The sequence below is a fragment of the Chiloscyllium punctatum genome, chromosome 7 (assembly GCF_047496795.1).
Source record: "Chiloscyllium punctatum isolate Juve2018m chromosome 7, sChiPun1.3, whole genome shotgun sequence".
NCBI lineage: Eukaryota > Metazoa > Chordata > Chondrichthyes > Orectolobiformes > Hemiscylliidae > Chiloscyllium > Chiloscyllium punctatum.
The window spans coordinates 38,440,796-38,454,653 of record NC_092745.1 but is presented as its reverse complement, the minus strand read 5'-3'; positions in this window follow the sequence as shown (position 1 = coordinate 38,454,653).

Below are 13,858 nucleotides of genomic sequence, written 5' to 3'. Positions count from 1 at the left end.
CAGCACTGTCCCAGCCCCGCACTGCTCAGTGTTACAGCACTGTCCCAGCCCCGCACAGCTCAGTGTTACAGCACTGTCCCCCAGCCCCACACTGCTTAGTGGTACAGCACTGTCCCCCAGCCCCGCACTGCTCAGTGTTACAGCACTGTCCCCCAGCCCCACACTGCTCAGTGTTACAGCACTGTCCCATCCCCGCACTGCTCAGTGGTACAGCACTGTCCCCCAGCCCCGCACTGCTCAGTGTTACAGCACTGTCCCAGCCCCGCACTGCTCAGTGTTACAGCACTGTCCCCCAGCCCCGCACTGCTCAGTGTTACAGCACTGTCCCCCAGCCCCGCACTGCTCAGTGTTACAGGGCTGTCCCATCCCTGCACTGCTCTATGTTACAGCACTGTCCCTCAACCCGCATTGCTCAGTGTTGCAGCACTGTCCCCCAGCCCTGCACTGGTCTGTGTTACAGCACTGTCCCCCCCCGCCCCGCACTGCTCAGTGTTACAGCGCTGTCCCAGCCCTGCACTGCTCTGTGTTACAGCACTGTCCCCCAACCCGCATTGCTCAGTGTTCCAGCACTGTCCCAGCCCCGCACTGCTCAGTTTTACAGCACTGTCCCAGCCCCAAACTGCTCAGTGGTACAGCACTGTTGCCCAGCCCCGCACTGCTCAGTGTTACAGCACTGTCCCAGCCCCGCACTGCTCAGTGTTACAGCATTGTCCTCGTCCCACACTGCTCAGTGTTACAGCACTGTCCCAGCCTCACACTGCTCAGTGTTACCGCACTGTCCCAGCCCCGCACTGCTCAGTGTTACAGCACTGTCACCCAGCCTTGCACTGCTCAGTGTTACAGCACTGTCCCAGCCCCGCACTGCTCAGTGTTACAGCACTGTCACCCAGCCTTGCACTGCTCAGTGTTACAGCACTGTCCCAGCCCTGCACTGCTCAGTGTTACAGCACTGTCCCAATCCCGCACTTCTCAGTGTTACAGCACTGTCCCAGTCCTGCACTGCTCAGTGTTACAATACTGTCCCAGCCCCGCACTGCTCAGCGTTACAGCGTTGTCCCAACCCCGCACTGCTCAGTGTTACAGCACTGTCCCAGCCCCAAACTGCTCAGTGGTACAGCACCATCCCAGCCCCAAACTGCTCAGTGTTACAGCACTGTCCCAGCCCCGCACTGTTCAATGTTCCAGTACTGTCCCCTAGCCCCACACTGCTCAGTGTTACAGCACCATCCAGGCCCCACACTGCTCAATGTTACAGCACTGTCAGAGTCCCACACTGCTCAGTGTTACAGCACTGTCCTCCAGCCCTGCACTGCTCAGTGTTACAGCACTGTTCCCCAGCCCCGCACGGCTCAGTGTTACAGCACTGTCCTCCAGCCCTGCACTGCTCAGTGTTACAGCACTGTCCCCAGCCCTGCACTGCTCAGTGTTACAGCACTGTCCCCCAGCCCCGCACTGCTCAGTGTTACAGCACTGACCCCCAGCCCCGCACTGCTCAGTGTTACAGCACTGTCCCCCAACCCCACACTACTCAGTGTTACAGCACTGTCCCAGCTCCGCACTGCTCAGTGTTACAGCACTGTCCCCCAGCCCCGCACTGCTCAGTGTTACAGCACTGTCCCCCTGCCCCGATACTGCTCAGGGTTACAGCACTGTTCCCTAGCCCCGCACTGCGCAGTGTTACAGCGCTTTCCCAGCCCCACACAGCTCAGTGTTACAGCACTGTCGCCCAGTCCCGCACTGCTCAGTGTTACAGCACTGTCCCCCAGCCCCGCACTGCTCAGTGTTACAGCACTGTCCCCCAGCCCTGCCCTGCTCAGTGTTACAGTGCTGTCCCATCCCCACACTGCTCAGTGTTACAGCACTGTCCAGCAGCCCTGCACTGCTCTGTGTTACAGCACTGTCCTCCAGCCCCGCACTGCTCAGTGTTACAGCACTGTCCCCCAGCCCGGCACTGCTCAGTGTTACAACACTGTCCCAGCCCCGCACTGCTCAGTGTTACAGCGCTGTTCCAGCCCTAGACTGCTTTGTGTTACAGCACTGTCCCCCAGCCCTGCACTGCTCAATGTTACAGCACTGTCAGAGTCCCACACTGCTCAGTGTTACAGCACTGACCTCCAGCCCGGCACTGCTCAGTGTTACAGCACTGTCCCCCAGCCCTGCACTGCTCAATGTTACAGCACTGTCAGAGTCCCACACTGCTCAGTGTTACAGCACTGTCCCCCAGCCCCGCACTGCTCAGTGTTACAGCACTGTCCCCCAGCCCCGCACTGCTCACTGTTACAGCGCTGTCCCCCAGACCCGCACTGCTCAGTGTTACAGCACTGTCCCCCAGCCCCGCACTGCTCAGTGTTACAGCACTGTCCCCCAGCCCCGCACTGCTCAGTGTTACAGCACTGTCCCCCAGCCCGGCACTGCTCAGTGTTACAACACTGTCCCAGCCCCGCACTGCTCAGTGTTACAGCGCTGTTCCAGCCCTAGACTGCTTTGTGTTACAGCACTGTCCCTGTCCCGCACTTCTCAGTGTTGATGCACTGTCCCAGTCCCGCACTTCTCAGTGTTACAGCACTGTTCCCGCGCCCTGCACTGCTCTCTGTTACAGCACTGTCCCCCCTGCCCCGCACTGATCAGTGTCACAGCGCTGTCCCAGCCCTGCACTGCTCTGTGTTACAGCACTGTCCCCCAACCCACATTGCTCAGTGTTACACTACTGTCTCCCAGCCCCACACTGCTCAGTGTTCAACACATGTCCCAGCATTGCACGGCTCAGTGTTACAGCACTGTCCCCCAGCCCCGCACTGCTCAATGTTACAGCTCTGTCCCAGCCACACATTGCTCAGTGTTACAGCACTGTCCCCCAGCCCTGCACAGCTCAGTGTTACAGCACTGTCCCCCAACCCACATTGCTCAGTGTTACAGCACTGTCCCCCAGCCCCGCACTGCTCAGTGTTACAGCACTGTCCCCCAGCCCTGCACTGCTCAGTGTTCCAGCACTGTCCCCCAGCCCTGCACTGCTCAGTGTTCCAGCACTGTCCCCCAGCCCTGCACTGCTCAGTGTTACAGCACTGTCCCCCTTGCCCCGCACTGATCAGTGTTACAGCGCTGTCCCAGCCCTGCACTGCTCTTTGTTACAGCAGTATCCCCCAACCCGCATTGCTCAGTGTTACAGCACTGTCCCCCAGCTCCACACTGCTCAATGTTACAGCACTGTCCCCCAGCCCCGCACTGCTCAGTGTTACAGCACTGTCCCCCAGCCCTGCACTGCTCAGTGTTACAGCACTGTCCCCCTTGCCCCGCACTGATCAGTGTTACAGCGCTGTCCCAGCCCTGCACTGCTCTTTGTTACAGCAGTATCCCCCAACCCGCATTGCTCAGTGTTACATCACTGTCCCCCAGCCCCGCACTGCTCAATGTTACAGCACTGTCCCCCAACCCGCATTGCTCAATGTTACATCACTGTCCCCCAGCCCCGCACTGCTCAATGTTACAGCACTGTCCCCCAGCCCCGCACTGCTCAGTGTTACAGCACTGTCCCCCAGCCCCGCACTGCTGAGTGTTACAGCACTGTCCCCCAGCCCCGCACTGCTCAATGTTACAGCACTGTCCCCCAGCCCCGCACTGCTCAGTGTTACAGCACTGTCCCCCAGCCCCGCACTGCTCAATGTTACAGCAATGTCCCCCAGCCCCGCACTGCTCAGTGTTACAGCACATTCCCCCAGCCCCGCACAGCTCAGTGTTACAGCAATGTCCCCCAGCCCCTCACTGCTCAATGTTACAGCAATGTCCCAGCCCCGCACTGCTCAGTGTTACAGCACTGTCCCCCAGCCCCGCACTGCTCAGTGTTACAGCACTGTCCCCCAGCCCCTCACTGCTCAATGTTACAGCAATGTCCCAGCCCCGCACTGCTCAGTGTTACAGCACTGGCCCCCAGCCCTGCACTGCTCAGTGTTACAGCGCTGTCACAGCCCCACACTGCTCAGTGTTACAGAACCGTCTCAGCCCCACACTGCTCTGTGTTACAGCACTGTCCCCCAGCCCCGCACAGCTCAGTGTTACAGCACTGTCCCCCAGCCCCACACTGCTCAGTGTTACAGCACTGTCCCCCAGCCCCGCACTGCTCAGTGTTACAGCACCGTCCCCCAGCCCCACACTGCTCAGTGTTAAAGCACTGTCCCCCAGCCCCGCACAGCTCAGTGGTACAGCACTGTACCCCAGCCCCGCACTGCTCTGTGTTACAGCACTGTCCCCCAGCCCCGCACAACTCAGTGGTACAGCACTGTCCCCGAGCCCCACACTGCTCAGTGGTACAGCACTGTCCCCCAGCCCCACACTGCTCAGTGTTACAGAACTGTCCCCCAGCCCCACACTGCTCGGTGTTACAGCACTGTCCTCCAACCCCGCACTGCTCAGTGGTACAGCACTGTCCCCCCCGCCCCGCACTGCTCAGTGTTACAGCGCTGTCCCAGCCCTGCACTGCTCTGTGTTACAGCAGTGTCCCTCAACCCGCATTGCGCAGTGTTACAGCACTGTCCCCCAGCCCTGCACTGCTCTGTGTTACAGCACTGGCCCCCCCCGCCCGCGCTGCTCAGTGTTACAGCGCTGTCCCAGCCCTGCGCTGCTCTGTGTTACAGCAGTGTCCCCCAACCCGCATTGCTCAGTGTTACAGCACTGTCCCAGCCCCGCACTGCTCAGTGTTACAGCACTGTCCCAGCCCCGCACTGCTCAGTGTTAAAGCACTGTTGCCCAGCCCCGCACTGCTCAGTGTTACAGCACTGTCCCAGCCCCGCACTGCTCAGTGTTACAGCACTGTCCCAGCCCCGCACTGCTCAGTGTTAAAGCACTGTTGCCCAGCCCCGCACTGCTCAGTGTTACAGCACTGTCCCATCCCCGCACTGCTCAGTGTTACAGCACTGTCCCTGTCCCGCACTTCTCAGTGTTACAGCACTGTCCCAGCCCCGCACTGCTCAGTGTTACAGCACTGTCCCAGCCCCGCACAGCTCAGTGTTACAGCACTGTCCCCCAGCCCCACACTGCTTAGTGGTACAGCACTGTCCCCCAGCCCCGCACTGCTCAGTGTTACAGCACTGTCCCCCAGCCCCACACTGCTCAGTGTTACAGCACTGTCCCATCCCCGCACTGCTCAGTGGTACAGCACTGTCCCCCAGCCCCGCACTGCTCAGTGTTACAGCACTGTCCCAGCCCCGCACTGCTCAGTGTTACAGCACTGTCCCCCAGCCCCGCACTGCTCAGTGTTACAGCACTGTCCCCCAGCCCCGCACTGCTCAGTGTTACAGGGCTGTCCCATCCCTGCACTGCTCTATGTTACAGCACTGTCCCTCAACCCGCATTGCTCAGTGTTGCAGCACTGTCCCCCAGCCCTGCACTGGTCTGTGTTACAGCACTGTCCCCCCCCGCCCCGCACTGCTCAGTGTTACAGCGCTGTCCCAGCCCTGCACTGCTCTGTGTTACAGCACTGTCCCCCAACCCGCATTGCTCAGTGTTCCAGCACTGTCCCAGCCCCGCACTGCTCAGTGTTACAGCACTGTCCCAGCCCCAAACTGCTCAGTGGTACAGCACTATTGCCCAGCCCCGCACTGCTCAGTGTTACAGCACTGTCCCAGCCCCGCACTGCTCAGTGTTACAGCATTGTCCTCGTCCCACACTGCTCAGTGTTACAGCACTGTCCCAGCCTCGCACTGCTCAGTGTTACCGCACTGTCCCAGCCCCGCACTGCTCAGTGTTACAGCACTGTCACCCAGCCTTGCACTGCTCAGTGTTACAGCACTGTCCCAGCCCCGCACTGCTCAGTGTTACAGCACTGTCACCCAGCCTTGCACTGCTCAGTGTTACAGCACTGTCCCAGCCCCACACTGCTCAGTGTTACAGCATTGTCCTCATCCCACACTGCTCAGTGTTACAGCACTTTTCCCAGCCCTGCACTGCTCAGTGTTACAGCACTGTCCCAATCCCGCACTTCTCAGTGTTACAGCACTGTCCCAGTCCTGCACTGCTCAGTGTTACAATACTGTCCCAGCCCCGCACTGCTCAGCGTTACAGCGTTGTCCCAACCCCGCACTGCTCAGTGTTACAGCACTGTCCCAGCCCCAAACTGCTCAGTGGTACAGCACCATCCCAGCCCCAAACTGCTCAGTGTTACAGCACTGTCCCAGCCCCGCACTGTTCAATGTTCCAGTACTGTCCCCTAGCCCCACACTGCTCAGTGTTACAGCGATGTCCCAGCCCTGCACAGCTTAGTCTTACAGCACTGTCCCTGTCCCGCACTTCTCAGTGTTACAGCACTGTCCCAGCCCCACACTGCTCAGTGTTACAGCTCTGTCCAAGCCCCGCACAGCTCAGTGGGACAGCATTGTCCTCCAGCCCCACACTGCTCAGTGTTAGAGCACTGTCCCCCAACCCCACACTGCTCAGTGTTACAGCACTGTCCCAGCTCCGCACTGCTCAGTGTTACAGCACTGTCCCCCAGCCCCGCACTGCTCAGTGTTACAGCACTGTCCCCCAGCCCCGCACTGCTCAGTGTTACAGCACAGTTCCCTAGCCTCGCACTGCGCAGTGTTACAGCGCTTTCCCAGCCCCACACAGCTCAGTGTTACAGCACTGTCGCCCAGTCCCGCACTGCTCAGTGTTACAGCCCGGTCCCCCAGCCCCACACTGCTCAGTGTTACAGCACTGTCCCCCAGCCCCACACTGCTCAGTGTTACAGCACCATCCAGGCCCCACACTGCTCAATGTTACAGCACTGTCAGAGTCCCACACTGCTCAGTGTTACAGCACTGTCCTCCAGCCCTGCACTGCTCAGTGTTACAGCACTGTTCCCCAGCCCCGCACTGCTCAGTGTTACAGCACTGTCCTCCAGCCCTGCACTGCTCAGTGTTACAGCACTGTCCCCAGCCCTGCACTGCTCAGTGTTACAGCACTGTCCCCCAGCCCCGCACTGCTCAGTGTTACAGCACTGACCCCCAGCCCTGCACTGCTCAGTGTTACAGCACTGTCCCCCAGCCCCGCACTGCTCAGTGTTACAGCACTGACCCCCAGCCCCGCACTGCTCAGTGTTACAGCACTGTCCCCCAACCCCACACTACACAGTGTTACAGCACTGTCCCAGCTCCGCACTGCTCAGTGTTACAGCACTGTCCCCCAGCCCCGCACTGCTCAGTGTTACAGCACTGTCCCCCAGCCCCGATACTGCTCAGGGTTACAGCACAGTTCCCTAGCCCCGCACTGCGCAGTGTTACAGCGCTTTCCCAGCCCCACACAGCTCAGTGTTACAGCACTGTCGCCCAGTCCCGCACTGCTCAGTGTTACAGCACTGTCCCCCAGCCCCGCACTGCTCAGTGTTACAGCACTGTCCCCCAGCCCTGCACTGCTCAGTGTTACAGCGCTGTCCCATCCCCACACGGCTCAGTGTTACAGCACTGTCCCCCAGCCCTGCACTGCTCAATGTTACAGCACTGTCAGAGTCCCACACTGCTCAGTGTTACAGCACTGACCTCCAGCCCGGCACTGCTCAGTGTTACAGCACTGTCCCCCAGCCCTGCACTGCTCAATGTTACAGCACTGTCCCAGCCCTGCACTGCTCAATGTTACAGCACTGTCAGAGTCCCACACTGCTCAGTGATACAGCACTGACCTCCAGCCCGGCACTGCTCAGTGTTACAGCACTGTTCCCCAGCCCCGCACTGCTCAGTGTTACAGCACTGTCCTCCAGCCCTGCACTACTCAGTGTTACAGCACTGTCCCCCAGCCCTGCCCTGCTCAGTGTTACAGTGCTGTCCCATCCCCACACTGCTCAGTGTTACAGCACTGTCCAGCAGCCCTGCACTGCTCTGTGTTACAGCACTGTCCCCCGGCCAACACTGCTCAGTGTTACAGCACTGTCCCCCAGCCCTGCACTGCTCAATGTTACAGCACTGTCAGAGTCCCACACTGCTCAGTGTTACAGCACTGACCTCCAGCCCGGCACTGCTCAGTGTTACAGCACTGTCCCCCAGCCCTGCACTGCTCAATGTTACAGCACTGTCAGAGTCCCACACTGCTCAGTGTTACAGCACTGACCTCCAGCCCCGCACTGCTCAGTGTTACAGCACTGTCCCCCAGCCCCGCACTGCTCAGTGTTACAGCGCTGTCCCCCAGACCCGCACTGCTCAGTGTTACAGCACTGTCCCCCAGCCCCGCACTGCTCAGTGTTACAGCACTGTCCTCCAGCCCCGCACTGCTCAGTGTTACAGCACTGTCCCCCAGCCCCGCACTGCTCAGTGTTACAGCACTGTCCCCCAGCCCGGCACTGCTCAGTGTTACAACACTGTCCCAGCCCCGCACTGCTCAGTGTTACAGCGCTGTTCCAGCCCTAGACTGCTTTGTGTTACAGCACTGTCCCTCAACCCGCATTGCGCAGTGTTACAGCACTGTCCCCCAGCCCTGCACTGCTCTGTGTTACAGCACTGGCCCCCCCCGCCCCGCACTGCTCAGTGTTCCAGCACTGTCCCAGCCCCGCACTGCTCAGTGTTACAGCACTGTCCCAGCCCCGCACAGCTCAGTGTTACAGCACTGTCCCCCAGCCCCACACTGCTTAGTGGTACAGCACTGTCCCCCAGCCCCGCACTGCTCAGTGTTACAGCACTGTCCCCCAGCCCCACACTGCTCAGTGCTACAGCACTGTCCCATCCCCGCACTGCTCAGTGGTACAGCACTGTCCCCCAGCCCCGCACTGCTCAGTGTTACAGCACTGTCCCATCCCCGCACTGCTCAGTGGTACAGCACTGTCCCCCAGCCCCGCACTGCTCAGTGTTACAGCACTGTCCCCCAGCCCCGCACTGCTCAGTGTTACAGCACTGTCCCAGCCCCGCACTGCTCAGTGTTACAGCACTGTCCCAGCCCCGCACTGCTCAGTGTTACAGCACTGTCCCCCAGCCCCGCACTGCTCAGTGTTACAGCACTGTCCCAGCCCCGCACTGCTCAGTGTTACAGCACTGTCCCCCAGCCCCGCACTGCTCAGTGTTACAGCACTGTCCCCCAGCCCCACACTGCTCAGTGTTACAGCACTGTCCCCCAGCCCCGCACTGCTCAGTGTTACAGCACTGTCCCAGCCCCGCACTGCTCAGTGTTACAGCACTGTCCCCCCCGCCCCACACTGCTCTGTGTTACAGCACTGTCCCCCAGCCCCGCACTGTTCAGTGTTACAGCACTGTCCCAGCCCCGCACTGCTCAGTGTTACAGCACTGTCCCCCAACCCGCACTGCTCAGTGTTACATCACTGTCCCCCAGCCCCACACTGCTCAGTGTTACAGCACTGTCCCCCAGCCCCACACTGCTCAGTGTTACAGCACTGTCCCCCAGCCCCGCACTGCTCAGTGTTACAGCACTGTCCCCCAGCCCCACACTGCTCAGTGTTACAGCACTGTCCCCCAGCCCCGCACTGCTCAGTGTTACAGCACTGTCCCAGCCCCGCACTGCTCAGTGTTACAGCACTGTCCCCCCCGCCCCACACTGCTCTGTGTTACAGCACTGTCCCCCAGCCCCGCACTGCTCAGTGTTACAGCACTGTCCCCCCCGCCCCGCACTGCTCAGTGTTACAGCACTGTCCCCCAGCCCCACACTGCTCAGTGTTACAGCACTGTCCCCCAGCCCCGCACTGCTCAGTGTTACAGCACTGTCCCAGCCCCGCACTGCTCAGTGTTACAGCACTGTCCCCCCCGCCCCACACTGCTCTGTGTTACAGCACTGTCCCCCAGCCCCACACTGCTCAGTGTTACAGCACTGTCCCCCAGCCCCGCACTGCTCAGTGTTACAGCACTGTCCCCCAGCCCCACACTGCTCAGTGTTACAGCACTGTCCCCCAGCCCCACACTGCTCAGTGTTACAGCACTGTCCCCCCCGCCCCGCACTGCTCAGTGTTACAGCACTGTCCCAGCCCTGCACTGCTCAGTGTTACAGCACTGTCCCAGCCCCGCACAGCTCAGTGTTACAGCACTGTCCCCCAGCCTCGCACTGCTCAGTGTTACAGCACTGTCCCAGCCCCGCACTGCTCAGTGGTACAGCACTGTCCCCCAGCCCCGCACTGCTCAGTGTTACAGCACTGTCCCCCAGCCCCGCACTGCTCAGTGTTACAGCACTGTCCCCCCCGCCCCGCACTGCTCAGTGTTACAGCGCTGTCCCAGCCCTGCACTGCTCTGTGTTACAGCACTGTCCCCCAACCCGCATTGCTCAGTGTTACAGCACTGTCCCAGCCCCGCACTGCTCAGTGTTACAGCACTGTCCCAGCCCCAAACTGCTCAGTGGTACAGCACTGTCCCCCAGCCCCGCACTGCTCAGTGTTACAGCACTGTCTCAGCCCCGCACTGCTCAGTGTTACATCACTGTCCCCCAGCCCCGCACTGCTCAGTGTTACAGCATTGTCCTCGTCCCACACTGCTCAGTGTTACAGCACTGTCCCAGCCTCGCACTGCTCAGTGTTACAGCACTGTCCCAGCCCCGCACTGCTCAGTGTTACAGCACTGTCCCAGCCCCAAACTGCTCAGTGGTACAGCACTGTCCCCCAGCCCCGCACTGCTCAGTGTTACAGCACTGTCTCAGCCCCGCACTGCTCAGTGTTACAGCACTGTCCCCCAGCCCCGCACTGCTCAGTGTTACAGCATTGTCCTCGTCCCACACTGCTCAGTGTTACAGCACTGTCCCAGCCTCGCACTGCTCAGTGTTACAGCACTGTCCCAGCCCCGCACTGCTCAGTGTTACAGCACTGTCCCAGCCCCAAACTGCTCAGTGGTACAGCACTGTCCCCCAGCCCCGCACTGCTCAGTGTTACAGCACTGTCTCAGCCCCGCACTGCTCAGTGTTACAGCACTGTCCCCCAGCCCCGCACTGCTCAGTGTTACAGCATTGTCCTCGTCCCACACTGCTCAGTGTTACAGCACTGTCCCAGCCCTGCACTGCTCAGTGTTACAGCACTGTCCCAGCCCCGCACTGCTCAGTGTTACAGCACTGTCCCAGCCCCACACTGCTCAGTGTTACAGCATTGTCCTCATCCCACACTGCTCAGTGTTACAGCCCTTTTGCCCAGCCCTGCACTGCTCAGTATTACAGCACTGTCCCAATCCCGCACTTCTCAGTGTTCCAGCACTGTCCCAGTCCTGCACTGCTCAGTGTTACAGTCCTGTCCGAGCCCCGCACTGCTCAGCGTTACAGCGCTGTCGCAACCCCGCACTGCTCAGTGTTACAGCACTGTCGCAGCCCCAAACTGCTCAGTGGTACAGCACCATCCCAGCCCCAAACTGCTCAGTGTTACAGCACTGTCCCAGCCCCGCACTGTTCAATGTTCCAGTACTGTCCCCTAGCCCCACACTGCTCAGTGTTACAGCGATGTCCCAGCCCTGCACAGCTTAGTCTTACAGCACTGTCCCTGTCCCGCACTTCTCAGTGTTACAGCTCTGTCCAAGCCCCGCACAGCTCAGTGGGACAGCATTGTCCTCCAGCCCCACACTGCTCAGTGTTAGAGCACTGTCCCCCAACCCCACACTGCTCAGTGTTACAGCACTGTCCCAGCTCCGCACTGCTCAGTGTTACAGCACTGTCCCCCAGCCCCGCACTGCTCAGTGTTACAGCACTGTCCCCCAGCCCTGCACTGCTCAGTGTTACAGCACAGTTCCCTAGCCTCGCACTGCGCAGTGTTACAGCGCTTTCCCAGCCCCACACAGCTCAGTGTTACAGCACTGTCGCCCAGTCCCGCACTGCTCAGTGTTACAGCCCGGTCCCCCAGCCCCACACTGCTCAGTGTTACAGCACCATCCAGGCCCCACACTGCTCAATGTTACAGCACTGTCAGAGTCCCACACTGCTCAGTGTTACAGCACTGTCCTCCAGCCCTGCACTGCTCAGTGTTACAGCACTGTTCCCCAGCCCCGCACGGCTCAGTGTTACAGCACTGTCCTCCAGCCCTGCACTGCTCAGTGTTACAGCACTGTCCCCAGCCCTGCACTGCTCAGTGTTACAGCACTGACCCCCAGCCCCGCACTGCTCAGTGTTACAGCACTGACCCCCAGCCCCGCACTGCTCAGTGTTACAGCACTGTCCCCCAACCCCACACTACTCAGTGTTACAGCACTGTCCCAGCTCCGCACTGCTCAGTGTTACAGCACTGTCCCCCAGCCCCGCACTGCTCAGTGTTACAGCACTGTCCCCCTGCCCCGATACTGCTCAGGGTTACAGCACTGTTCCCTAGCCCCGCACTGCGCAGTGTTACAGCGCTTTCCCAGCCCCACACAGCTCAGTGTTACAGCACTGTCGCCCAGTCCCGCACTGCTCAGTGTTACAGCACTGTCCCCCAGCCCCGCACTGCTCAGTGTTACAGCACTGTCCCCCAGCCCTGCCCTGCTCAGTGTTACAGTGCTGTCCCATCCCCACACTGCTCAGTGTTACAGCACTGTCCAGCAGCCCTGCACTGCTCTGTGTTACAGCACTGTCCTCCAGCCCCGCACTGCTCAGTGTTACAGCACTGTCCCCCAGCCCGGCACTGCTCAGTGTTACAACACTGTCCCAGCCCCGCACTGCTCAGTGTTACAGCGCTGTTCCAGCCCTAGACTGCTTTGTGTTACAGCACTGTCCCCCAGCCCTGCACTGCTCAATGTTACAGCACTGTCAGAGTCCCACACTGCTCAGTGTTACAGCACTGACCTCCAGCCCGGCACTGCTCAGTGTTACAGCACTGTCCCCCAGCCCTGCACTGCTCAATGTTACAGCACTGTCAGAGTCCCACACTGCTCAGTGTTACAGCACTGTCCCCCAGCCCCGCACTGCTCAGTGTTACAGCACTGTCCCCCAGCCCCGCACTGCTCACTGTTACAGCGCTGTCCCCCAGACCCGCACTGCTCAGTGTTACAGCACTGTCCCCCAGCCCCGCACTGCTCAGTGTTACAGCACTGTCCCCCAGCCCCGCACTGCTCAGTGTTACAGCACTGTCCCCCAGCCCGGCACTGCTCAGTGTTACAACACTGTCCCAGCCCCGCACTGCTCAGTGTTACAGCGCTGTTCCAGCCCTAGACTGCTTTGTGTTACAGCACTGTCCCTGTCCCGCACTTCTCAGTGTTGATGCACTGTCCCAGTCCCGCACTTCTCAGTGTTACAGCACTGTTCCCGCGCCCTGCACTGCTCTCTGTTACAGCACTGTCCCCCCTGCCCCGCACTGATCAGTGTCACAGCGCTGTCCCAGCCCTGCACTGCTCTGTGTTACAGCACTGTCCCCCAACCCACATTGCTCAGTGTTACACTACTGTCTCCCAGCCCCACACTGCTCAGTGTTCAACACATGTCCCAGCATTGCACGGCTCAGTGTTACAGCACTGTCCCCCAGCCCCGCACTGCTCAATGTTACAGCTCTGTCCCAGCCACACATTGCTCAGTGTTACAGCACTGTCCCCCAGCCCTGCACAGCTCAGTGTTACAGCACTGTCCCCCAACCCACATTGCTCAGTGTTACAGCACTGTCCCCCAGCCCCGCACTGCTCAGTGTTACAGCACTGTCCCCCAGCCCTGCACTGCTCAGTGTTCCAGCACTGTCCCCCAGCCCTGCACTGCTCAGTGTTCCAGCACTGTCCCCCAGCCCTGCACTGCTCAGTGTTACAGCACTGTCCCCCTTGCCCCGCACTGATCAGTGTTACAGCGCTGTCCCAGCCCTGCACTGCTCTTTGTTACAGCAGTATCCCCCAACCCGCATTGCTCAGTGTTACAGCACTGTCCCCCAGCTCCACACTGCTCAATGTTACAGCACTGTCCCCCAGCCCCGCACTGCTCAGTGTTACAGCACTGTCCCCCAGCCCTGCACTGCTCAGTGTTACAGCACTGTCCCCCTTGC